This window comes from Panthera pardus, unplaced genomic scaffold (assembly GCF_024362965.1).
Source record: "Panthera pardus isolate Hobbes unplaced genomic scaffold, ASM2436296v1 HiC_scaffold_25, whole genome shotgun sequence".
Classification (NCBI taxonomy): Eukaryota; Metazoa; Chordata; class Mammalia; order Carnivora; family Felidae; genus Panthera; species Panthera pardus.
In genome coordinates, this window is record NW_026526821.1 from 35,570,590 (window position 1) to 35,597,331 (window position 26,742).

The 26,742-nt window shown below is 40.2% G+C and overlaps 1 protein-coding gene across 5 annotated transcripts in view; it reads right to left on the reverse strand.

The window, feature by feature from the left end:
• Nucleotides 1-26,742, reverse strand: part of PAK5 (p21 (RAC1) activated kinase 5) — a 316,773-nt gene that overhangs the window by 137,550 nt on the left and 152,481 nt on the right. The window lies entirely within an intron of this gene.

Below are 26,742 nucleotides of genomic sequence, written 5' to 3' on the forward strand. Positions count from 1 at the left end.
CCCAGATTCTTTTCCTTCTTTTGGGAGCCCCTGCCAACCTCAACCTCTCAGGGTCTACAGACACATGTTCTCCCTGCAGCCCCACATTTAATCTCTTTCCTTCTTGAACACAGCTTGGCCCTAATATTTCTAATCTCAATCCAACTCTGTCTTTGCCTTTCTAGAACATTGGCCCCATGCTGATTTTTTTTTTTTTAAGAACAATGGATACCCTTAAGGGATTTTCTAGTTGAGTGTACTTCATGTTACTTAAATTCTTGCAGACTCCTGTTTTCTCATCTGACAATGGTTATGGGCTCAACTGTGATCTCCTCAATTCTTATATTTAAGTCTTAATTCCCCATGCCTCAGAGCATGACCTTCTGTGAATAAGGTTGTTACAGATGTGCTTAGTTAAAATAGGGTCATATTAGCATGGGCCAAATCCAATATGACTGGTATCTTTCTACAAAGGGGACAAAAACACACACACATGGAAAACATCAGTAAAAGGAAGAGACCCACAAGCCAAGGAATGCCAAAGACTGCCAACAAACCACCAGAAGCTAAGGGAAAAACATGAGACAGCTTTTTCCCTGAAAGCTCTCAGAAGGGAGCCAATCCTGTGGATACCTTGACCTTGGACACTTCTAGCCTCCAGAACCGAGAGTCAATAAACTTCTATTGTTTAAGGCAGGTAATTTGTGATACATTTTTACATCAACCCTAGCAAACTGATTCAAAATAGATGGTATCTATGTAATTGGGTAGCTTTACAGATTTTAAGAGGTAATACTGAGGGTGCTCACAGCACAGTGTCTAGCCCATAGCAAGTGCTCAATAAATGTCAGCTGATGATGCTACTTCTGTTACTTATTTTCTGATCCTTTCATCTGTCAACTGCATCATCTGTGTTCTAAAGTGCAGCCCCATTCTGCCTGTATTATTTCCATCCCTGCCCTCAAAGTTTCTGATTAAAAAAAAAATCTATTATGTTGGAACCCATCTTCTTGATTAGCAAAGCATTGCTACATGCAATGAACAATATTAATTGATCCTTCAGACTTCTTTTCTTTGAGCTAAATGAGCCTTGATTTTTTTTTCTTAATAGGGCCTAATGCTTTGACTTTCTAATCATCTCTATAGTGTCTAAGAAAGGCTCTCCAAGCTCTTTAGTAAAAGAATCTATAATCTGATGTGGTATCAGCAGGAGCCAAGACTCTAGTGTGATAAGGGGGAATACCATATGGGCTATTTACTCTTTGTGTGCTCAGCCAAATCCAATTATTTGTCCTTCTCTGTGCCCTTGAAGGCTGACCTATGTGGACTATGTGGCCTAGATTCCCTTGGTGACTGGTGTCCAGATGGGTTTGGCCACTGGGGCAGCACTGGCAGATGACATGAGGGCAGGAGGAAATGAAGCTTCGGGTCTTTCCTTCTCTCTTCCTGCCTTAGCACTTTGTCTCTGGAAGTAGCTGCCTTGTTCCATAATGACAGAGCCTGGAAAAACACCTGTGGTCCTCATATCTCTTTAAGCCCAGGGACAGAAAAGGCTTCCTGCTGTTCTTAGTCCCTAGGGGCCTCACCATCTTTTGTCTGCTTCCTGAAACCACTGCTTCCACACCTCTGTAGGCATTTCTTGCATTATAGACTCTTCATTTGGACCAATGGGAGTCGTTTCTTTCTTACCTGTACCCTGACTGATGCATTTGTGAAGTTAGATCCTGAGGCGGATGCTGAAACCAGGACTGAGTGCAAGTTTATTTGGGAAGTACTGGGACCACTTTCAAGGAAGTTATATGGGAAGGGGACGATTACAACAGTGTTTGACAGAGGCTCACTCCTGCCAGGAACTCTGGGAAAGTGTGGAAAACATGCCTCAGAACTGTCTCACCGAGGTCAGTGGGAGGAGAGCTATCACTGGGGGTGTTAATTCACTGGAACCTCCAGCTTACCTTGTCCCCAGGCTGTATAGCTTTGCTCAGGATGGAAAAGAGCCTTCAGCCCTAGCACTGCACAAATTGGCAGCTGGGAACCAACTGCAAGGCTCAGAGTATATGGGTGGTGCTCAGAGACCAGCTATTGCATACATCAAGTCTACGTACTGCCAAGATTCTCATTTTAGGGAAGCTTCAGTCACATTATCCTTCTTGGAATTATCGAATGACACTTTATCATTTTCCATCTCACTTGTAAACTACTCTTCCTCCCCAACCATGGTTCCTTGTGCTTTTCTGTAGTGGGTTTTATTCTGACACTTCCAATTTTACCTTGTCATTTTGAGTTCTTATTTCCTCCACTGCATTCTAAAAATAATACTTTACATGATTCTCACCATCTAGGGGCTACTCTGGATATCGATCAGGTCAGGGTTTCCCCAGGTTTCATGTTTTTCCAAAGCATAGGGCTAGACATATAAATATATGGTGATTAATTTCAAATGCTGCAAATTCTGACTCCAGATATGGCCACACGCATTTCTGGGTCACTATGGTGGATTCACGTATCCATTTGTGAGTTACACTGTTATGTCCACCACGCTCCCAGCACCGAGAATGTGTTGAAGGACATTATAGGGTCTTTGTCCTCATGAGTAGTCAGACCAATAAATAGATTGTTGTAGTGGAGCATGACAAGTGCTTAGATGAAGAGAAGACTGGTGTATGTTGTGTGTGTGTGTGTGTGTGTGTGTGTGTGTGTGTGTGTGTGAGAGAGAGAGAGAGAGAGAGAGAGAGAGAGAGAGAGAGATTGATTGATTATTTATTCTGGAATTGATGGTTGGATCAAAGAAGTCTCTGAACTGAGATGGGGGATAAGTGGATTGAGGATGCTGGGGGTGCAGGGGTGGGACAGGAACTGGAATAAGGATGTTCCAAATATTGAAACAGACACCAAGGTGAGAGAGAGGCTGGTGTTCTGTGGGGAGGTGGAAGTAGTCTAAAACTGGCTACATCACAGCCATGGTAGAAACCAAGGGTAAGGGATGGGTGAAAATGCAGAGTTAGCAGATGGCAGACGCTGCTGCTTTTCTATTTCCAAATTAGATTTCTTCTGAGAGCAAGTGAAATGTCCTGCTCAGATTCTCTTCTTCTCCTGTGTGGATTTTGTGTTATTTAGGAGATGACAGAGTTCTCTGAACTTGATCAGCTTCTGCAAAGTGGAGTTGAGACTCAGGTCCTCACCATTTCTGTGAGCTGCTCACCTGTCCTAGGGGCACAGGGGCTTCTTCCCTGGTGTGGACAGTATCCTTTTCTGTCCAGTGATGGCCCCTTTCTCTCAGTCTCCCTGCAAAGCTAGAGGCATGCAGAGTCTGGGAAACATTGGTAATTCCTTCCAACAAACAGGGAGGTAGAAACCCACAGAGCTTGCATACAGGATAGGAATGAGGAGTGAGTTAGGGGCACTTAAACATTCTCCTTGCCTCCTTGTAAAAAACCACCCAGCATGGGTGTTAAATGTGTTATCGTATGAAAACAATTTTGCCTGGCAAAAATGAAAGCTGAATTTTAACTCATCATCTTTTTAGCCAGTCCTGCAAAAGTGATGGTTGCCAAGTGATGAGAGTCTCAATTAGGTATAAAGTACAGGTGTGTCAGTGAAGATGCAGCCCCATCACTACAGGTGTGGGGACAGCATGGATTCAGCCCCATCAGTGCAGAAGTGCCTTCTGAATCATTAGGAAACCATCCTCTTGCACTACCAAGTTCATTTGCATCAAAGTGATATTTCAAACTGTTCCCAAAGAGCCACGGGCCTTTATTGCCTTTGTTTCTTATAATTAAGGTCTGTAGTTGAATATTTCTCTTCTCAGGTACTGCTTCATTTGTTTTGAGTCAGGAGGTGTCCCTGCTCTGTAAACACCCTCCCCTCTGCAGAAGACGTGGGAGGTTGTCTGCCACATAGCACTCCTCAAAACCCTGCTTCAGAAAGAGGAGGAAATCAGGATGCAGGATGAATTCAGCAGTCCTTTGCTTCCTTTCATTCTATGACCAGCCTAATTATCTACTCAGCCAAATACCAATTACCTGTAATCAGTGTTGCCGTGAAGTTCAATGGCAGATGGGCATTCAATTGATTTCAAACAGACTTTTAATGGTGTCTCCTCCTCTACCCCTCTTCTCCCTTTGTGTCTATATCTGGCAGTCGAACTCTCTTGGGTTCCCTAATCTCCATTGCAACTTCACCAAACCAACAATTAGTCCTTTCCCCAGCCTTCATGCTTCAAGTGTTTAATGACTTGGAAGCTAGTAATGAAACTTCCAATAAGCAAGAGACATCTTGCAAACTGGCTTGCAGAAAGCGATCGTTGGTAACTCGAATGAGATAAATGGATTATTGAGATTCTAAGTCTTTATCCAAAATGACTTTTTGATCCCTTGTATCTCATAATTGTTACTGTGAGGTTTGAAGTACACTGGAATTTAGGGTGAGAAATAGTTTAAGAGCCAAATCTCTCTTAGTTATCTCTGTGAATTTATGGATAGACACATATCCATATATGTGAATATTTATTGCCCTGTGTAGACATAACTAGAACACATCTGAACTCCTAGGCCATTTCTATGGCTATGTGGTTACTAAACTGACCTGGGGGCTCTAAGAGCTTTCAGGAACCTTCACATACAGATGCTCAGAGGTAAAATTCTTCTTTGAGGACAAGATTCTCTGTTCTAGATCTTTGAAAAAGCATACCTGACACCACCCTTTCTCCAGCGAGTCAGCCAAAAGATCATACAAATACGTGACTATTTATAAATGACTCTTTTAGGTCAGCTGATAGGAAAACAGTCAGTAGTCTGCCCCTGGTCAGGAAGACAAAGAAAAGCTGTGATCATGGCAGAAGGAATCAAAATGGCAGCCAGAGTCCTGTGGAGGGCAGGCTAACAAAGGCATATCTAAACACTCTCCTAACCCTGTGTAATGCTGGGGATTTGTGGTTGTTGCTCAGTACTGTGGATGGCTAATTCCTGAAGAGAATTCTCTTGTGATCAAATGCAACATTGGTATGGCCATACCATGTCATTTTTGAAATGAAAAATATGTGGTCTTCGGTTGGGTTCCAGCAAGAGGCAGACCCTAGCTAGCGTAGGGATTTGAGTGCAAGTAGCTAAGCTGAAAGGTAGTCCCAAGAAGCAATGGCAGGGAAGTAGGGAAATATTTCAGGAAAAGGAGGGCACTGACACAAGCTCAGTTAATGAGCAAGTTACTGCTGTGGATGACTGAGTCTCAATCCTGCTGGGCAGCTCTGGAAGACAGTATAAAGAGCTTCAGAGTTCAGGGACAACCACCCCTGTCCCCTACATCCCAGCCAGGAGCTAGGAAGCTGCAATTTTTATACATTAACTCTCATCTGCCACTGGCTGGACAAGGGCTGGACAAGATGGCTGAGAGATGCTCCCAGGAGAATTAGTTCCTCACCATTTCTGTCTGCAACCCACATACAGATTGGGCAGCCAGAGGAAGCCAAAGGGATATAGTCAGGGCAACAAGAGCATCTGTATGTCTTTTTTTTTTTTTTTTACATTTTTTAATGTTTATTCTTGAGAGAGAGAGAGAGAGAGAGAGAGAGAGAGAGAGAGAGAGAGAGAAAGGGAAGAGATGGGACGAGATGAGACAGAATGTGAGCGGGGGAGGGAGAGAGCAAGAGAAGGACACAGAATCTGAAGCAGGCTCCAGGCTCTGAGCTGTCAGCACAGAGCCCGACACGGGGCTCACAAGCCATGAGATCATGACCTGAGCCGAAGTCGGACACACAACAGACTGAGCCACTCAGGCGTCCCCAGCATCTATGTGTCTTACAGCTCACTCCCAGAAACATGCTCAGCCATGCCTAAGAAGAGATGCACTTGTAGAGATTTAGAATGCATGGGGCCCACAAGTTACCAAGAGAAAACACACAGAGTTACAATAAGCCAGATAACATCTGTACCAAAGAATGGCTGCACTTGGTTACCGAGAACATTCAGATTGGGAGGGGAGAGGGTGAGGAAAGAAAGAAAGTACAGAAGGAATGCTGTTTGGGGGAGTGAAAAGTCATCCCAAAGACCTTAGGCAACTCTGGCACCCGAATTATAGACTCTCTGGAAGGAAAAGGACCTATGGTTGCTTTCTCAACCACCCACCCAATCAGTGACACAGTGAACAAATGGCCTGAATTTGGTATAGAGTTTAAATCGGAAAAACCCCACCTTATTTTTCTATGGCCACTCTAAGTAGGCTCTTTTGCATGATATTTGTTCTTTTTTATCCTTGCTTGAATAAAAACATCTGAGAAGACACCACAGATTTCTGGTCACTCTCAGATATGAGGATCATCTAATTTTAATAATTAAGATTCACACAAATTAAGTCACAAATCTTATTCTATGACTTATAAGGAAAAGAAAAGTGAAATCACCAGTACATGTCCTCTAATATTCTTTATATGCAAAGAATATTGCCCAATATTTCATTATGGAACAACACTCATTTCCTCTCAAAAGTGTCTCATAGTTGGTCTGCAGTTTATGATATTTTTTGTAAACACTTATTTGGGGTCATTCATTTTGACCTTTGATTTAAAAACAATTTGTTTCCAAAAGATCTGACAGGTGGTCACAAGTCTCAATTGTGTCTTACCTTGAAACAGGCAACTAGCCCGTCCTCTAAAATCTCCTAAGATGGATAAGCCTACCTCATTAGCAGGGCCAAATTTAAACCCTTGTGCAAAGGGATCACTGAACCTGCTCAGGTACAGACATCACTCATTGTTGAAACTTCGATTATATATCCTCCCTTTCAGAGAATTACCATTGAAGTAACTGCTCATTCTAATATAGTTCTTGCACATATTGAAAATTTTTCATGTAAATTTCACTCACATATGGAATTTAAGAGACAAATGGTCATAAGAGGAAAAAAAAAGGCAAACCAGGAAACAGACTCTTACCTATAGAGAACTGATGGTTACCACAAGGGAAATGGGGGAGGGGGTGATGGATTAAATAGGTTATGGGGATTAAGGAAGGCATTTGTTGTGATGAGCACCAGTTATTGTATTTAAGTACTGAAATACACCTGAAATTAATATTACACTGTATGTTAACTGAAAGTTAAATAAAAACTACAAAAATGAAAAATATAAAAATTTCGCATAAAAGAAAACTGTCAGACAACAGCACCTGTTTTGCCAGTAATGCTTCTAACTTGACATTGATGTCAAGAAATACCAGAGCCACGTTCATTGCGTGAAAGCAACAAGAAAGTTAAAGATCATTGTTGTGTTCACCTACACTGCTTATTTGTATTACATCTTTTATACTAAAGTGCATATACAGTCCTGGAAGGGATTCAAAAGTGTTATGTATCCATCTTTGCTACTGTCTGTGCAGTAACTTATTCAAGGTTCAACCATGATTTTATTTCAACTGGGAGTTAGGCTATGTTTTATTCTGTGGATAAACTTCCATATGCTTTAAATGAAGTTATTTGATACTAAGAATTCCAACTCAGCAATTTTTTTGAAGTAGCTGATTCAACTTTATTCAATTAGCTATTTTAGAGGGGGAAAACACACTGGGAATTCATCATTATTCACTTTCACACACTCATGGTGGCTTTTTATATAGTTATAACACATATATTTAACAAGCTTTGGAAATGCACAATTATGGCATTTTAAAAGATTTAGCAGTGGTAATGACAAAGCTCAACCCTCTCAGTCTCAGGGAGAATGGACGTTGTCCTGGCAAGAGTGCAAGTTTTACATGGGTCAATACCAGCTTGCCAGCTGTATGGATCCCACAGGCAAGTCCAGGATTAGTTCTTTATTCCCATAAAAAAAAAAAAAAACAAAAACAAAAAAACAAGGAAATACCTCCCTCCTCTCCCCACCAACACAAAAAACCTCACAAAACAAAAAGTCTATTGTGCAGGTTTACTAACAGAAATAAATAAAATTGGTGTATAAAGTGACTACCACAGTAACAAGGCTACTTATTCCCAACTAGTAAATCAATATAATAACATATTCCTACTTTATTCTATGTATCATGCAATTAGAGTGAATTGACATCTGGGCCCATGAATGATAAATATGACATTTATGACAAGAGAATGTAACTGACCATTTGTGAAGGTAATGTAACGGAAAGGGGATAAAAGCTTCATTTTATAAATCTGACATTATTCTTGATAACCTCAGAGTGGGATAAGACCTTCGTTTAGAGTAACGCTCTGAAACACAGTATGCCAAGGAGAAATTGATTTGACTTTTCAATTCCACCAAATGAGGAAGTCAGTGCAGAAATGAGTTTGATTAATTATAGTAAGTTTCTCTCCCTCTTCATCTCTGCCTCCATTCTTTTCCTCCCCATCTCTCACCACTCCGTTTCCATCTTTCCCTCCCTGCCTGTGCCTCTACCTTTCTCTCTCACACACACTCCAGTGTGTAATCTTAAACCCAAATAACAGTAATTACAGTCATTTCTATCTCAAAGAGGCATATAACACATTAAATTCGTGGAAAGTTATCAGTCATGTGCATTTTGAAGTAGTCGTGCATAGATACTATGTTACTACAGTGCAATCACATATACTAAAACCAAAAATGCATTTGATCAAATGAGTTTTGAGTCCTATTATTTTAGTTCATTAGTACTTTATAAAAACATGCATTAAGACCAACTTCCTTCTGATAAAGAATATATCAGTACACGCATGAAGGCTTTTGAATAAGTGGTGTTGAGCAGATTATATTTTCTAAAATAATGCCTCTCTCTATATAATTTATCATTTCCATTTAATGTAAACAGCTGGATGGCAACTGCATAAATGTGGTTGTCATCAATCTTTGGAATCATACAGGATTTTTCAAATCCCATCATCTATAGAACATGCCGCTATCAAGATCCTTTATTTTTTTATTTTTTTTTTTTTTTTAGGACGTGTTAAATCACATAAGATCTCTATTAGCCACACGATACCTAATTGAATATAGAATACACTACTTAAAGTTTCTGTAACTCAGTTATTATATTCCTGATTTTCAATAAGTGTTTAATGAGGAATTTAGAGTAAAATGGACTGATAGCTCCAAAATTCTTAAACAATTTAATTAAGTCAATTATAACTTATAGTTTTAAGATGTCAGATATAACCACATGTCTGTATTTTAAGGAGGTAAGTTACTTTTGGAGGGGAGTCTTGGACTTTGACTTCTCTGTTAGAACATTTTAATAAAGTGTAGCATATACACAGAAAAGTGCACAAATCATGGGTACAAATCAATGAATTTTCACACAGAGAACACATTCTTGCAACCACAGGGCAGATCAAGGAGAAAAGTGCCAGAAGCCTCCCTGAAGCAGTACCCGAGTCATCAACTCTACCAAATTTAGACCATTATCCTGATTTCTTCCACCAGAAATTGGTTCTGCTTGATTTTGAACATAGAATCACATAGCATGTATTCTTTCAGGTCAAGTGTCTTTGATTGAACAGTTTGAGAGATTAATTCATGTTGTTGTAGGCCATCTTCTTTCTCATTACTGTGTAATATCCCACTGCAAAATTATACCAAAATTTTTAAGTTCCTTCTCATGCTAATGGACATTTGGGTAATTTCCAGTTTGGGACTATCAATAATAATGTTGCCATGAATTTTCTAGTACTTGTCCTTTGGTGAACACTCATATGATGCTACTGTTGGGTATATACCTACATAGGAGTGGAAGTTCTGGGTCAAGGTTATGTGTATATTTGGCTTTAGTAGATAGTTTCTATCAGCTTTCCAAAGTGGTTCCACAGTTTACATTCCCACCAGCAACTTATCAATTGCTCATATGCTTATCCACACTTGATGTTGTCAATATTTTGCATTTCAGTCATTCATTTTTCACATTGTGTGTAGTGGCACCTCATTGTGGCTTCATTTTGCATTTCCATAATGATTAATGAGTCTGAGCATCTTTCACATGCATTGGCCATTTGAATATTATCTTTTGTGAAATATCTGTTCAAGTCCCTTGCTCATTTTCCCATTGGATTCGCTTTTTCTTACTCATTTGATGGAATACTCTAGAAATTCTGGATAAAAGTCTTTTGTTGTATATATGTGTGGAAGTATTTCTTCACACTAGGATTTTTTCACTCTCTTAATAATGCTTTTGATAGTGGCGCCTGGGTGGCTCAGTTGGTTAAGTGTCTGATGTCAGCTCAGGTCATGAGCTTGCGATTTGTGGGTTCGAGCCCCACATCCAGCTCTGCGCTGACAGCTCAGAGCCTGAAGCCTGCTTTGGATTCTGTGTTTCCCTTTCTCTCTGCCATTCCCCTGCTTGCACTCTGTCTCTCTGTGTCTCTCAAAAATAAATAAATGTTAAAATTTTTTTAAATAATGGTTTTGATAAACATGTACTTAATTTCAATTAGTCCAATTTAGTCTCTTCATTATAGTTATTACTGTCTGTGCCCTGTTTTAAAAGTCTTTGCTTCCACTAAAGTTGTGAATATATTGCCCTAAACTTAGATTTAAATCCATCTGTAACTGATTTATGTGTGTTACAAAAGGTGTCCCAATGTATTCAAAGAAGAGAAGCCCAGTGCTCTTTATAGCCTTTGCTTCTGAAGGACAGCAGTTCTTAGCAACTCCAAGGAACTAAAGAAAACTCAGGAGAAACTGATCCAACAGCACACATTACGATAAAGATATGGTCAAGCATCTGTTGAAAGAATCTTCTAGTGTCTTCTAGTGAATCTTACCTTGTTAACTAGTATTCAAATAAAATGGAATAAAGACTATTGTTGGAAAGTACATCACTGATTTACAAAGAAAACACAATACCTTCTTTTCCTCTGCTAGTAATTCTTAAATTCTGAAAAAAGTTCCAAATTCTAAAACAAAACAAAACCCCCCAAATCCTCAGCATGCACATTTAGAAAAGCTTCATAGACCAGTGTTGTCCAGTAGAAATATGATGCAAGCCACATGTTAACTTCAAATTTTTTTTAATGTGTATTTATTTTTGAGAGCGAGAGAGAGTGCGCACATGTGCCAGCTGGGGAGGGGCAGAGAGAGAGGGAGACACAGAATCTGAAGCAGGCTCCAGGTTCTGAGCTGTCAGCACAAAGCCCAACATGGGGCTCAAACTCAGGAATTGTGAGATCGTGACCTGAGCCAAAGTCAGATGCTCAATCAACTGAGCCATCCCAGCGCCCCCACATATGTTAACTTTAAATTTCCTAGTAGCCATATTAAAAATAAAAAAGATCAAGTGAAACTAATTTTAATAATATATTCTATTTAACATAAAAGATCTAGGGGTGCCTGGGTGACTTAGTCAGTTGAACGTCGTTTCTTGATTTCGGCTCAGGTCATGATCCCAGGGTTATAGGATCTAGCCCTGTGTCGGGCTCCATGCTGAGTGTGGAGCCTGCTTGATTCTCTCTTTTTCCCTCCCGCTGCCCCCTCCCCTGATTGCACACTCTCTCTCCCTAAAATAATAAAAAAATAAGACCCAAAATATTTTCGTTTCAACATATTGCAATAGTCACAACTGAAGACCCCAATAGCCACATGTAGCTATTGTCTACCATATTAGTCAACCCAGCCATAGACAATGACCTTCTTCATAACTATTACAATTTACATACCTACAAATCAACCAACTTTGTATTCATGTTATAGTTACATATTTGAAGAGTAACACAGTGGTTCTCAACACATAGTCTCTGGACAGTCAGCATAATCATCACCTGGGATTGTCAGAAATGCAAATTATCAGTCTTATCCCAGACCTTCTGAATCAAAAAACCTCTGGTGGTAAGTCTAGCAATCTGTGTCTCTGTGATTTTGATGTGTGCTCCCAACTCTGAGAATAACAGGGTTATCTGTTTTATACAATGATATTAACCTCTGTATTAAACATTATTAATATATTGTCTTACCTGAAATAGAAGCATTTTAGGGAAATGTATAACCTCTTAGGCCTCTTGTGGCATGGCATATGGTCTACTACCCTCTGCAACAGATACATGGAAGAAAATTTTTTTGTTTGCTGATGATTCCCAATTGCCACAGGCATCTATTACATTTGCAGAAGACTTGGGCCCACATAGTAATAATCAGAGCAAGAAAACTGTATCATAGAGAAAAGCAAATAACTACTTTCCCTTTATTAGCTCTGTATGAATAAAGTGAATATGTAAAGAGATGCTTAAAGAACCTTTATGTTTTTTTTAATATTTGTTTCTTTGTCTTGGGATATATGATCTTGAAAGACTTAATTTTATTAATGTTGCCTTAAAGGCAGGGAGCTTTCCCCATGTTTCTGACTGTGGTATCCCCAGCTCACAGAACAGTACCAGGCACCCAGGTTCTCAATTAAGTGTTTATTAAATGAATGGATCGATGCTTGGTAAATCCCTCTCCATGTCTCAGATTCTGGTTTAGGAAGCCCAGTTAGCTCAGTTAGTGGGGTTCCCTCATTATGTTAACACAAAATGAGCTGAATCATTCTGCCTCTTCATCTTTTCAAACAGCATTCCCCTTCTTTCCAAAAGACTTCTTTCCATCTAAAAGTTCATATAGAGGAAGATTATGAGGAATCCTCATAATAGAGGATTTTAAGTGTTTTATTTATTTTTGAGACAGAGACAGACAGAGCATGAGCAGGGGAGGGGCAGAGAGAGAGGGAAACACAGAATCTGAAGCAGGCTCCAGGCTCTGAGCTGTCAGCACAGAGCCCGACGCGGGGCTCAAACTCACAAACCTGTGAGATCATGACCTGAGCCGAAGTTGGACACTCAACTGACTGAGCCACCCAGGTGCCCCAAGATTTTAAGGAAAGATCTTAAAATACATTAGATTGTAAACTCCCTAAGGATAAGGATTTTATTTGGTTCACTGCTGAATCCATAGCATTCAGAGTATTGTCCATAATACATATGCCCAATAAATACCTGTTGAAAGAATACATTTTATCCTTTTAAAATGTCTTTCTGGCCCCTCTCTCTCTCCCTTCTATACACAGCCAAGAAACCCATCCATGCTGGTGTTTGTCAAGACTGTTCCACTTGCCTGGAAAGCAGTCCACTCTGTTCTCTCCACATCTACTGAGACCCACCAGTCCTCTCAAGGTGTTCAAATCTTCCCCTCCCAGACAGGCCCCCCAGAAACCCAAGGTTGTCTGAGCCGCTATACTCCCATCTAAGCTCCAAACTTCTTCCCTACTCAAATCCAACACTTGCTAACATGATGTCTTTCACTGTTTCTGTATCATTGCATTCTGTAAGCTTTCTTATATAGACTCTGGCTTCTTGAAAGCCAGAACTATGTTATATACCTAATTGGATTTTTAATCTTTCCCAGAGCTGAGTATTTAGAACATATTAGACATAATTATGATTTGACTTAAAGGGGAAACTTTCTAATGGTATTTTTTTTTTTTTGGCCCAGAACAGTCCTAGTTTACTACTATTATCCTGGTGTAACTATTAAACAGCTCTCCTTTTTACTCTCAAATCAGTCCCGGTTTGGACAAGAAATAATCTGTTTTCTCAAGTTATAGCACCAACATTGATACAATACAACACTGGCCATCAGGCATCTTCGAGTTCTTGACAACAAGCCAAGATTTTAGAACTGTTTGACCACTGTGATGAATCTGACCCATGCAATCGATGCCTTTGATTGCTATATTTATTTGCATTTGTAAAAGAAGAAAAAAATCAAATAGTATGGCAAGTGGGACAACTGGCTTGATCAGTCATCTCTGATTCCTCAAAATATTGCTGAGAAACCTTTTTTTAAAATGTTTATTTATTCTTGAGAGAGACAGAGGGTGAGTGGGGGAGGGGCAGAGAGAGAGGGAGACACAGAATCCAAAGCAGGCTCCAGGCTCTGAGCTGTCTGCATAGAGTCCGATGCGGGGCTCAAACTCAGGAACCACAAGATCATGGCCTGAGCCAAAGTTGGACGCTTAAGTGACTGAGCCACCCAGGTGCTCCTTGCTGAGAAACCTTTCTAAGAAAAAGGAAAAAGTAATATGAACTCTTACGCTCTATGCTCTTTTACTTTGTACTTTCAAAGCCTTTGCACACGTGTGATTTCCTTTGATATTTACAACACTCCTCTTAAGTAGATCAAGGTGGTAGATACTGGTTTTCCCATTTTAGAAATAAAACAGCTTCATTGAGTTAATACCATTTGGCCAGCCAGAAAGAGAGAGAAGAAAATCAGGATTTTAGATTATAACTGTATAGCTCCTTTGCTCCCATTAAAATGCATGCTCTTTAGTCATCCTTCCACACCGAAGTATTCCAATAAAAATGAAAACATCAGTTGCAAGAATCAAACAGTACTTCCTCCAAGGAATGTTTGCAGACATGCCATTTGGTATGGTGGCTTTCTAAGCCACAGGGGCAATAATGATCACAACTTCCATTCACCTCATCTTTTTACTTTCTAGGGTGCCTTTCATTGTCCTTTATACCAAACTCAAGGAATATACAGACCAGGTGTTTTCACTTTGTTTCATTCACTCAGCACTCAGAGAGGTTAAGGAACAAGCTCAAGACTGCATTGTGGACTCTAAGAGATTCAGCTAAAAATGACTCAGGTTACCTGACTCCCAAGTCAGGCACCTTTGGTCTTGCCAAATAAAAATGTCATGGTATAAAATGCCAAATTCCCCATGAAGCTTACTGTAATGAAATTTGATTTGTCTTTAAAGTAAAAAAAAAAAAATTGGAAATTGACACAAAGACCATTTAAAAAATATTTCTTCTTTCTTTATGTTACAGACAAGCAAGCTAAGTGCTTTACAGAGATTCTAAGTTGCTTTATGTTTTGAGCATCATGTATTGATAAAACTAAAACTTTCCATTAGGAGCAACACCTTTAGAATAGAAGCGGGAGCATCAGCCCCAGGCTGTGGTTGCACAGCACCCTTCTCTGCATTCCCTGTGCTCCAACCAGCTCTCAGGCTCTCACATTTCGTGCCATATTAGCGATAGGCTGCAACAAGCAACCTGGAATACAGTCTTGACTGTGTCACCAGAAGCCCCTCCTGGCTTAAGGGCTCAGTGTGTGTTTCCACTTCTTCAGTTACTCCTTGAGTTCCTACCAACTCTCTCCTTGGCCCACTTTCTAACCAAAAGGTCAGATGCTGGACAAAACAGGCTGGGAACGCTTTCAGGCCATTCTCAATTGCTTCCTTCTGGGACTGCACCTACCGGTCCTGGGGCATGGGAAACAATCTGTGTGGCAACACAAATTTCTAGTAGCAGAGGAAGACCGGGGTGCATATTTTCTCCCCTTAAGTCTATTTCTTAGGAAATTTTAAGGCAACATTAAGCTTGTGAGTGAAGGGAGCATGGTTATTCTATTCGCTGTATTTTTTTTAAGTGTGCAGAGATTAGGATGCTGCAAGAGAAGATATACCAGTAATGCCCCCAAAGTGCCATTCCTTCAAGTTTAGTTGGTTTTATAGAAAACTCCAAATGTCTGTGATAACCGAAGAACTCATACTATACAGGTGGAGAACCTGGAAAAACCATCACACCACATGGGGAAGCAGATGGCCTTCACCTCTATACACGTGTATTCGCCATGGAGACATCTTGGGTTGGAGGGCAATGGGAAGAATTAGCCTGCAAGCACCTGGTCTGCAAACGCATGGGCAAACAGGGCTACTTGAAAACCTACTTCATATTATTCAGCAGTCATCCCTGAGTGCATCCTTGAAGCTGCAAGACCAGAAGGTTAATGCAATGCACCAACCACAGCTGCTCATTTACTTATTTACTTTTATTGCACATAGAAAGCAGACATTTCAATTGTTTGCAGCCATAAAACCACAGCTTGGATGAGACAGACATCACGACCACCCTACAAGGCTCCTGTGTGTTCTTTAGAGTTCTGTCACCATGAAGTAGTTTTTTGAGTTCTAACACTATAGATGTGTTTTACCTGTTCTTGAACTCTGTATAAATGGAATCAATCACACATACATCTTTTTTTGTGTGTGTCCAGCTTCTTTTGATCAACATAGTATCTTTAAGATTCATCCATGTTATTGTGTTTATCAGTAGTATGTTCTTTTTACTGTTGTGCACTATTACACTGAATGACTAAATCAAGATTTATCATTCTTCTATTGTTGAACATTTGGACTCTTTCCAGTTCTGGACTATTATGGTAGATTGGCTTTACACTAATTTTCCTTGCATACAAACCTAGGTGGGCTGTTGCTGAGTCATAGTGTAGCTTTGTTGAAATTCTGAGTTGTTTCTGTTCTTCCATGTTACAGACATACAGGATCTCTGCGTGTGTAGGGTATGTGTAACTTTAGTTGATGCAGTATCCACTAGGATTTCAGTTTTGCCGAAGGGGGGAAAAACAAGCAAGATAACAAGCAAGCAAAAGCAAAATAAATGATAGGAAAGTTATTTTCTTTGGCACAAAATAATCAAACTGCCATGCAGATAGGCTTTACTTTATGAAACTGGTCAATTTTAAGCTACGTGTTGTTTATTTGAACTTGTCTGCAGGCTACCTTCCATTTGTAGGTTGCCTACAAACATGTTTTTTTCCCCTTGCATAATCAGATTCTTTGTTGTTAGCATGTTTTTGTTTTTAGTAAACCAGTCCTCAAAAATTGGGAGATTTCTTATCAGAAAATTCCAGCTTTCAAGCTTCTCCTAAAAAAGCTGGAATATCTGGTAGACCTGAGTCCCCATTCCCATAGGCCACTAACAGAGTAAAGTAGGTTCCATTGCACACATGCCCTTGTTTGCACAGCACCCACCACCACCACCTGTTTCTTACACTGCTTGGTCTCTGAAGGCATGAGAACATCTACCCTATGACCTGACAGTCAAGTGCACTCACACTTCTCTCACTTAGAGTACAGGAATTTGGAAATTCCAAGGATGAGAGTGTTCTGGAGAGTTAAAATTTTGTCTTTTCACATGTCAAACTTTGAAATGTGTGGAAATCTTTCCAGAAAGTACAATATACTAACCTGCTTCCAAAAAATGGCTGAAATAAGAGGGACAGCTCAGAGAATGCTGAATCTGTGTGTCAAATGCAGCATAGGGAATATGGAGAGGAGAACAAGCTGGGCTGGTTTCTTCTGATGGAGAGAAACTTTACTCAGGATATATGCCCACAGGCCCAGGCTTCTGATCAACATCTGTTAACCATGTGAGCAGGATGTTTGACAACAGATGAGAAAAACGGCCCCTCTGATCCATTCAATTAAATACTTCCTGGACCAGACTCAATTCCATTATGATGAGTGCATTGGGCAGTTGCTAACTGCATTCATATATTTTCCTGGTGCCAAAGATATTACTAGGGAGCCAATGTTATCTCCTTTTGGCAGTATGCATTCTAGATAATCTGAAGATTCCTTGTGCTAAACTACAAACATATCCTGGATACATTTTTAAAAATGATAAGTTTTGCTAGGCTCACTAGACAGTAAAGGAAATATCTGGCCACCCCCTACCCTGCCAAAATGAAGGACGGAAGAAAGAAATAAGAGAATTTATAGAAAGATCTGGAGACCAACTCTCAGTCCCTTTGCAGAGCAAGGCAGGTCAGTCACACCTCCAAGACAGAATCTAGAATGGAACTTTGGAAAAGGAACAGAGGAAGCAAAGCAATACTCTCCCCAGGAAAACATCCCCATTGAGGCCCTAAGGATTCCCACATATTAACATTAGTAATCAAATATCCCAATCACGTGAAGAAAAATGCCAGCAAGAATAACAGTTAACAAAATGATTAGTTTTCTGCATCCTTTGTACTTCATCTACATATTGAGCAGCTAAATACAAAATAACTATGTCTAGGGGTGCCTGAGTGGCTCAGTCAGTTAAGCATCCAACTTTGGCTCAAGTCATGATCTTGTGGTTTATGAGTTTAAGCCCCATGTTGGGCTCTGTGCTGACAGCTCAGAGCCTGGAGCCTGCTTCGGATTCTGTGTCCCCCTCTCTCTCTTCCCCTCACCCGCTTGTGCTCTCTCTCTCAAAAATAAATAAAAGCATTTAAAAAAAAACAAACTCATAAAATAACTATGTCTAAAAATGTAAACACAATTGAAAATGGAAGATGAGCACAAGCTGACATAGTATCTTTGCCATCTATAAACTCAGACATGGAAACTTGGTAAGGGACCATGATATTCCATGATTTATAAGCTCTTGACTTTTTTTTCCTGATTATCCAGATTCTGCAACATCCCCATCAGCTGTCCAATTATTTTGTCCCAAAGACTTCCATGCTGTCTTGGCCACTGTCAGATCCCTGTGGTTCAAGGCACCCTGACTGGCATTTTAATTGTGCTCCCCTATGGCAGTTGGGTCCACATTCCACTAACAGTAAGTGTAGCTACTGAGCTCTGCTATTCTGAGTCCCATCATCTCAGTGATATTAGCAAGCTCAGCTCCTAGTGAGTATCTCCAAACATCAATCCAAGCAACAGATGGCAGCCTTTACAGAGCTTCTCAAAGAGGCCAACCCTCATCTCCAGAGAGTACCTTATTGTCTTTGTGAAGGGAGTACCCTCTGGGTCCTCTTGGTCAGTTAGGAAAACAGTCAAGTGATAGATTCCCAGATAGTACCTAAAACTGTAAGCATTCCTTTTCTGTGAGCAATCTGATCCTTTATCAAGGCTCTATCAAAGAAACTGCAATTTCCTCCTCATTTGCTATAAGCCATCATAGCATAAAGACTTCAAAACACCATCCTAAGAAAACTGTCAGGGCCAACTTCAATCTTTTGTCTTTGACAAAAGATTAAATTTGAGTTATGTGTGAGGCCCCCATATTAATAAATCCTCACTGTTCCAGCTTCCATGTGGGTTTCCCCTTCCCCTTCCCGGATATACTCAAGGTTGGCACCCACGAAGGTTTCCTTAGTTTTGATGGCACCTGTTACCCAGGTACTTCAATTTTTCAGTGAGTGGGCTCTTTGTTCCCAAAGGGCTAACACTCCTTCTGCCTATACTCATCGTCACCTTGCAGCAATGAGGAGTGGCTGAGAAAGATCTTAAGGAGAATGACGATAGTCTTATGAGGAACCTCCTTTAGGTAAAATACTAGGCTGTTCTTTGTCAAGGGAGAAGGGATTGCTCCTGTCTTCTGAGATAGTTTAGGGGTATTTAAACGTTCAAGGTTGTCAAGCTCATCCACCCCAATGACCTCATACCATCTCAGCATCCTTGTCGGGGCCCTGAGTTTGAAACAGGAGACCCTAAAAAGCTATGTGGTCTCCTCTTAAGCTCTGCCAAACTTACAGTCAGATCCTGGGCTAAATTTCATCAGTCTGCCCTACAATGGCTGGAAAGAAGTCTCCTTGAAAGCTGCTGCAGATGCCCTCTGTCTTTCAGAGCATGCATTAAGTTGGCAATTAACCACGCTCAGCCTAACAATCTCTTTCTGCAGGTCAAAAGTAGACACGCTGCTGAACAATCCATGTAACCGTCATGGCCCTACGAGTTACTGTGTGTTGTAGCTGCTAAATCTCCCTCCATATCAGTGTTATCTCCATTTACTACAGGTGAAAGCTCAAATAATTGTGCTGCTGCCCCATACCAGAGTTCATTATCATTCCAATTTCCCACAAAACAAATGTGAGCCCTATTGCTTTTACACAGGTCAGTAATCCAATTCCAAAATCCAATTCACAGGGTATCCTTTCTACAACCACTTACTTTAGCTTAGTTTCCCTAGGAAACTGACCTGAGACAAGTATTAAGTGCTAATGCTTTAACTGGAATATGAAATCCCAAGGTAGGAAAAAGAGAAACGAAATGGGGCAAGGAAGGATAGGAAGAGGACAAGGTAATAGGTTACTAGTCTGGCCACTGCATTACCAGGAACTGTGAAAAAGCACAGGGAGTAGCCCAGCAAAGGCATCCTCGAAGTGACGTGGAGCCCCTTTAAACATGCTGTACAGAGACATATGCCCTGGAATAGGCCACCAGAGAGAGAAATTGAGAGGGAATTTAACTGCCTTGCTTCCTCTTCTCTTCCACAGGAGCAAGCTGCTAAGATCCAGGTCAGTGGTTGTCTGCCAGGTATAATTTTGTGCCCTAGGGCGACATCTGACTAGATATTTTTGTGTGTGTCTAGAGATTTTTGTTGTTGTCACAGCTACAAGGAACTATTGGCATTAAGTGGGTAGAGGCCAAGGAAAGTGCTAAACACATAATAATGCCCAGAAGGTTCCCTACAACAACAATTATGAAGTCCAAAATGTTATTAGCCCTTCTGTTGACAAACCCTATACTAGGTGATGGTAAAGCCAAGAGAATCCAAAGAAGTGCCTAAGAATGTATTTGGCAAAACTTCCCAGCAGAAAGACAAAAAATGTGGAAGATATTTCACAGAAAAGAAAATACAAATGGAGAAGAAAACATGAAAAGATATTGAACCTCATAGTAATGAGAGAACTCAAATCATGAGATCATTTTACATATCAAATCATTTTATGATATCATTTTATCATTGTACATATGATATCATTTTATCAACTGATTGGCAAAAATTCAGATATCCATAACACCAAGCAAGGGTAATTCTCATTTACTGCTAGTTGGGAACAAATCTTTAGGAAAGAGTTTAGTATTATGTTGTAAAGTTGAACACATACATATTTAGGTGACCGCTTATGCCAGTTTGTCTGAGACTGTCCTGGTTTTAGCACTGAGAATCCTGTATCCTGGGAAAGCACCCAGTTCCAGGCAACCTGGGATAGTTGGTTTCCTATATATCATGTATTCTATCATGCGATCTATGCAGATAGCCTTGAAAAACTTGCACACACACTAGGAGACATATAAAAAATTATTATAGTATCATTTCTTCTAGTACAAAATGCAGAAGAATAAATTGTGATATATTTACAGGATGTAATATTACTTAGCTGTGAAAACGAACTACAGTTACACGTAACAACATGGATGAATCTTAGAAATGTTCAATGCAATGAGCATATCTTTAGACTATGAGTACAAAATCATTATAAAGCTCAAAAGGAAGCAAAAATTAATAATATATTAAACTGGAATATATTCATGTTTGGGCCAATTTTTTTAAGCCAAAACAATGGTAAATGGTTTATGCAAATTCAGGACAGTGCTTCCCAAGGAAAAATTACTAATTAGTAGGTCCCCACAGAGTGTTCCTGGGATTCCGTATCTTTGCTGTCAGCTTTAACTATATCATTTGTTGTTTATTTTACTTTTTAAAAAATTAATCCTTATCTTAGTTTTTAGAAATAGGTAGCTAACAATCACCAACATACTGGCAAGACAACAATGAATCGAATACATTCTACAAACCAAAAAGGGTGGGTATTTTGGCCCTGGGATCCCCACTCAAGGGTCTGACCAGCATTTATTTCCGTATCCTAGTTCCCATCCTGCCTCCAAGAAGCTGGTGATGCTATCTAATATCAGCCTGTTAAGGCTCACACTAAAATTTGCTGCACCTGGTGGCTTGGATGAGCACCACACTAAAACACAGGCCCAGCGGAAAAACAAAAGTCACTCGGGAAAATTATAGAATAAGGCTTCTATTTAATTTACACAATTCAGTCTCAAAGTGAAAATTCCATGAACTGAAAATTACCATTTCACACACACATCCCAATGGAACAATACATGGAAAAATCTCTTTATAAATACATCCCTGATGTCAATGGGGGCCAGCTGCCTCACAGAAACCTACCCCAGAAACCTGTCCTTGTGAGAGTCTGGAGCCTTGGTATTTCAGTTTAGGACCATAATCCCAAAATTATTTATTTCAGGCATACTTTATTCTGTGGGTTTCCACAAAAACCCACTGACCATGCTTAGCATGCTGTGGGAGGTGCATGTCAGAAAGAGTTTCTATCATGTAATCTACATCATTGCATTACCTCCCTGAAGCCACAAGATACATACACTGAGTCACATGCATTCACGCCTATTCTCAACTTCATCTTTTTCTCCAAGCATCCACCAAGGTATTTCCTCTCTCCCTCCATCCTTTTTTGAAATAAATATCAATCCTACAGATCATTTCCTAAGAGAAAATCTTATAATTTTGTTAACCATATTGCTACAGCAATCTGGGTATCCACCCATCCATCCACTTATTAACCTTTGCTCCTCTTCCCATTTACTTAACATTTTTTTCTTGAACATATTATTCTTCCTGCAACTCAATTTTTATTTTCTAAATTTGGGTACACTTACATACTTCTAACCTTAATGCTGCTCTCTCTCATGGTGCTTGCTTCCTTCCCAGAGCTATATGCCTTCATTATGGGGCTCTGGGTGTCTTTGAACACCTGCTATCCTCCTTGCCTTCAATTCACTTCTTACTTTATTTGGCTGGGGAACACCTAGTCACCCTGTAAGCTTTAATCCAGATGTTTCTCTTCTTGGTAGATCTACCACCCCCCACCCCCCATTTCCTGTGTCAATGCCCTTTTGCCATGTGACCTTGAAGCTCCTCTTACCAAGAGGTAGAGTCTATTTTTACATCTGGGCTGGTCCTGTGATTTAATTTGGTCTATATGATGCAGCAGAAGCGACTGTTCTGAGCTGAGGCCTCAAGAAGCCTTGCACACTTTCATTCACTCTCAAACTTTCCTTAGCCACCATGGGAATAAGTCCAGGCTAACTGCTGGAGAACTGAGTTGATCCAGCTACAGTCAATCCATTACCAGATATATGAGGGGAAGCTTCTTTGACTAGCCAACTCTCAGCCAATATTAGCTGCAGATGAATGAGTGGACCTACCTAAGATCAGCTAAACCTGGCCCACATCAGACCTTCTCAACCCACCCACAGATTCAGAGTCAATAATACATGCTTACTGTTTTCAGCCATAAGTTGTGGGGTTACTTCTTATGCAGCAAGAACTGATGCCCTCCTTCTTATTCCTACTTAATAGCAGATAATACCCTTTCATTATAGCTCTTATTACACTACATGTTTTCTTGTCTTTCTCTTCCTGTTCTCCTTGACAACAAGGGCATTTTTTTTTGTATCACCAAATCTAAATAGCTCCTGCCAGCTTTCAAATAAATGGGTGTCAGAAAAATAATTAGTTAATTAAGAATTACATTAATGATGCCCAAGGGATGGTATTGAAGGCAAACCAGAATCTGAACCCCAGATATATTTCCTATGTCTTACTCCAGAGAATTTGGTTAAATTTGTTCAACCTTACTGCTCATCTTTTTTTTTAATTTTCTTTTAATGTTTATTTATTTTTGAGACAGAGAGAGACAGAGCATGAACAGGGGAGGGGCAGAGAGAGAGGGAGACACAGAATCTGAAGCAGGCTCCAGGCTCTGAGCTGTCAGCACAGAGCCCGATGTGGGGCTCGAACTCACAGACTGTGAGATCATGACCTGAGCCAAAGTCGGATGCTTAACTGACTGAGCCACCCGGGCACCCCATACATGCTCATCTTTAAATGGAAGACTAGCATAAATATATATGCTTCAGGACTGTAGTGATAAAATATATATTTCTCCTCCCCTGTACCCGGCACTGAGTGTTCAATAAATAAGAATTAAATGATGAAATGTATGTAATGCATTTAATATAGTACATGGCTTAGTACTTGATAAATGACAGCTCTACTAATATTATTATGAGCATCACTGTTGTCACTTCTTATATAGAAACTGTCAGGGCTCCATCCATATCCTCTTGGAATTCATCATTTCTGTGCATGCTGATCTGATGGTGGCCTCCAACGGGCAAACACCTGAGATTCTTTGCCTGAGGCTTCCTCGGGCTGCTGGAGTCCCTTTGGCCCACATCTATGGCAGGCCACAGTGGCCAGGGAGTTCCTTTCAGGGGAGCAATCTTCCATCAAGACAGATGGCAGAAGGTGCTATATGTCCTGATTCCCTTGCCCTTGATTAGGATAAACCCAAAGTTTGTCCTATACTATATCCCAGAATTGCCTAACAGGATCACCCTCCTCTTCGTCACAGTAATTATAATGTTCTTTTCCTGTTTTCCTTCTCTTCCCCATCTCACATCCCCACTTTCCTACAAAGGTATACTGGCATCACCTTCCAAATAAATACCAGTATCCATTTTTTGTCTCACTATTTGATTCCAGGGAAATCAACCTAAACCAACTACTATTCTTTCGTTTTATTTCATCTTTATTGATTTAGAATACAATTACTTTTTCCATGAAACTCTGACTTTCATTTGAAAGCCTACCCTTTTAATGATCTCCCCTGCTAATCTAGTCCAGTGGATGACCAATCACAAAATGAGTATACCCTTAGGGAAAACCTAAAAACATTTAGGTTTTCTTAGGTGTTTTCGTCATGGTCCAATTCTCTGAGTACATGAGGATAGGGTTAACTTTCAATTGATCTTGGGTAGTTCTGTGCTTATGTTGAAGGGTACCTGGAACCATGGTATTGATTCTTGCCCAAGACAGAAGTGAAATGTAATAGCTAGTGATTTATAACGTGTGGTTAGAAGTCCGAAACTCCCCCAAAGGCATATGGTACCAACCTGTCTATGCTGTTTATTGAAACTGTATGGATTGATGGTTTACACCTGTTTACCTGTTCACAAAGCCTGCTTTTAGCTTCCTGAGCTGTGGGGTCTAAAATACTTCTCAGTACACTTGATCCTTGGCTCCTGAGACGAAGGTATCACACTTGTATCTTGATGGTTCATGATCTGAAGACTAAGATGTGTGATGGAGTAAGGACTCAGAGCTGCACCTAGAAGTCTTGATTTCTTCTAATGCTTGCTGTTTTCTTTCTCCTGCTGTACCCTTTCCTTTGTTTCATTATAACCTTACATGTGTATACCTTGTGGAATCTCAACAATCTTTTCAATTACCTGACACTGTATAACTACGGTACTGGACCTGTTTTCTGATAACCAAAGGCTTTTGAGAAGGGTTTGGGGTGGAGAAAGGAAGGGTTCCCACAGCGCCCAATCTTAGAGCCACTTCATAGAGTTACTAGTACTGGAAAGCAGAACCTTGTACTTTGCCGAAGCGCTTACAATACTGTTTGAGTCATCCTGAAAATTCTTCTGAACACAGACTTTGAGGTTGGCCCATTCTCCGATAGTGGCTGTTGGCTTCTTGAAATCTTAGACCTATCCACCAAGGTCATTGCACAATTCCTATCCTCTCTTCCCCTCCTCTGTGACTTTGCTTATGGTTACTCACTCCAAGACATAGAGCCCTCACAATCCATTAGGTTGTCTAGTGAACACTGCTTAAATCCACATATTCTTGTCTTTGTGGAACACCAAGGTTAAGTTGTATTTTAGTTTTTGCTTCAATATTCCATCTAGGAGTATTCCAGTATGGAAGTTATACTCTTGAAGTCATGCTTGAGTGACTCAAGCCACTAGTCCTTAAAAAATGCATAGGTTTCTTATCTAGAAGGACACCCATCACACAGGCAACCTCTATGTGATGGGAGTAACAATGTTATGAGAAGTCAGAAACCCTGCTGGAAGCAGGAGAGAAGTTGCACAAGCATCTGGAAGGCTCACAACTCCAAGTGTTATGAGATAACCTGCCTAGAAATTGAGCTTTCAGGGCGGAACTTTTATTTCTTTCTCACAACTTGACATCAGCCCCCTCTAAGTTTCAGAAGCACACCACAAACATACACATCATATGCTGCTCTTTGTTAATGTGAAAAAAAAAATACCATTTGACTGTTATATATTAAAACACAAATGAACAACATACTCTTTATATGGAACTTAGAATTATGTCCGGGGATTCATAAATAACATTGGCAGTCATCTAATTTAATCTAGCTGAAGCAGACCCCAAATATATTTTAAATCCATTTATCCCCAATGCCATGTCCCTAAACCAATTCATCATCATCTCTTGCCTAGGTGACGGCACCCTGTTTTCCACTGTCACTGAGCCCCCACCCCTTAGCTAAATATACTAGAAAGGCCTTTTAAAACTATAATATAAGCTCGCTTCTCTGCTAGTAACTCTCCAATAACTTCTACTTCCACTGGAGTTAAATCCAGGCAACTTTCTACATCTAAAAGCTTCTCCAACTTCATCTCCTACCTCATGCTTCTCCAAATCCCTTCTCCAAGCGATTTAGGTCTGCTTTCTGAGCCTCAAACACATATGTCCAGATCCTGGTTCATGGCACTGAAAGGTTTTCTCTCCAAACCTTCACTCAGCTGGCTCTTTCCCATCATTCTACTCTCAAGCCAAGATTCTCTGAGTGGTCTTCTCTGACACTCAAACTAAAGTAGCCCCTCAATCACCCTGCATCTCACTCACTACCCTATTCACCATGTTTGCAGACATGATTAACAGCTGTTGGTTTCCTGTGCATTTACTTATCTCCTCCAGCCAAAATGTCAGTTCCTTCAAGGCCATACCCTTATGTTTTCTGTTTACTACCACATTCCTTGTGTCTAGAAGAGTTTGCAGATATATAGAAGCCACCCAATGGATACTAGTTTAATAAACATCCTCCTCTGCTTTTTTTTTTTACCATTCCATATTTTTACTGAAATGCACTTGACATAGAACATTAATCGCAGGTGTACCACACAATTTGGTATTTGTATCTACTGCAAAATGATCCCTGCAATAAGTCTAGTTAACATCCCTCACCCCACAGTTATAATTTTTTTTCTTGTGATGGGAACTTTTAATATCTACTCTGTTAGCAACTTTCAAATATACAATACAGTATTGTTAACTATGGTCACCATGCTGCACATTACATCCCCATAACTT